Source organism: Frankliniella occidentalis, unplaced genomic scaffold, assembly GCF_000697945.3.
Source record: "Frankliniella occidentalis isolate FOCC.00 unplaced genomic scaffold, Focc_3.1 Scaffold3155, whole genome shotgun sequence".
Taxonomy (NCBI): Eukaryota; Metazoa; Arthropoda; class Insecta; order Thysanoptera; family Thripidae; genus Frankliniella; species Frankliniella occidentalis.
Genome location: NW_026270220.1, coordinates 1 through 1,525, shown reverse-complemented (window position 1 = coordinate 1,525; position 1,525 = coordinate 1).

Here is a 1,525-nt window from a genome sequence, read left to right as displayed (position 1 = left end):
CCCGCCCGCCACGACCTGTCACCTCTATTTCCCGGCTTGATCCATCTCGCTAGCCGGGCGGGGCGGGGCCTTGCACCGTACCGGGGCGGGGGAGGGGGCTGAACGTATGTTGGCAGCAGAGAGTCCCCCGAGGGAATTGGACTAGACCCGCCGGGCCGGGCGCGAGGGAAGGCCAACATGATCAAAGGAGAAGGTGTCCGCCACAACAACGCCCCTCCCCCCCTTTTCTCTCTCCGCCCGCCCCCAGTTTCTTCTTCTCTCCATGTTTCTCTCACAAAAACTAAGGACCGAGCGAAATTGGGAAGAAAAACAGCGATACCGACAACATTAAACCATGCAATTTCCGCAAAAGGCAAATGCAAAAAAAAACTTGTCCTATTTTCGAAAATGCCTCATTTGTGTCGGACACTAAACAGAGCCGCCGCCGAGCGGGAGGGGCCACCGCCGACGCGTCGAGACCAGCTCCAATTACAACATGATAATCATCTGATCGATTATTCCGGCCAATCTCGCTGCCCTCCGGGCGGGGGCGGCTGGGGCGGGCGTTTGGTCTGTGCGTCTGTGGAGTGCTTGCTGCCGCCCCCGCGCCGCCCCCGGCCACAACCCTCCTCTCCCCCAACTTGTCATCCACGACCACATTACGGACGGGCACTACGATACAATAACAGATGAAGCGCGGCCCGTAGCGCACACCCTCCACGCTCCTCTGGGGACGCCCGCGCGCCCGCGCCCGCGCACCAGCTCATCCCCGACCGTGAGTGTGGCCACGCCCCCAATGACGACGAGCATATGTGCGCTACCCCCGCAGCCTCCCGCCCCCGCCCCGGCGCCACCGACTGCATATCAAACAGGCCCAGGGATGAGGCCGAGCAGGCCTCCTCCCACACACCAGTACCCGGGGCTCGTCGCGAATAACGCAACCGATGTAGTCTTCGGCGGACACCCGAAGGGGGACCGAATAGAGACGCGGGGAGGGGGTGGGAGGGGGCATCTGCTGCACTACTGCACCACCTCCACCCACCTGGTGCAGGCCAAGTCTGCCGTCACCGTGGCGACCATCCGCCGCGGTTGCCATGCCGACCGCAGGAGGTAAATACTACGTGTGAGCCTCTACGTCGCGGGCGTGAGTGCGGGGGCGGACGTCCGGGGCCAGCGACATGGCCACCCAGACGGAAAGCGACATCTTCTGCGAGGACGCCGACGGCCCTGGCAGCCACCAGGACATTGACTTCGCCGTCAAGACGGAGAGGGTCCTGTCCGTGCTCGACGACACGATCCAGCGAGCGCAGCTGGCGGTGGGTACAAGACCGCGCGCGCGCTTATAGGTTAGGGGATGTGAAATCAACGACTTGTTTTTGCGTGTTTCTCGTCTTGCACATTCGTGTGAATGATAAATCACGGCGTTCAACAGCTGTGTGTGGTAGGATAACAGTAATAGACAACATCTCGCAGCCACGCTGGCAGGGCAGGCACGCCCGTTGGACACGCGTGCGCTGCGGCTTTGTCGAGCTCCCCGCCGCCAGGC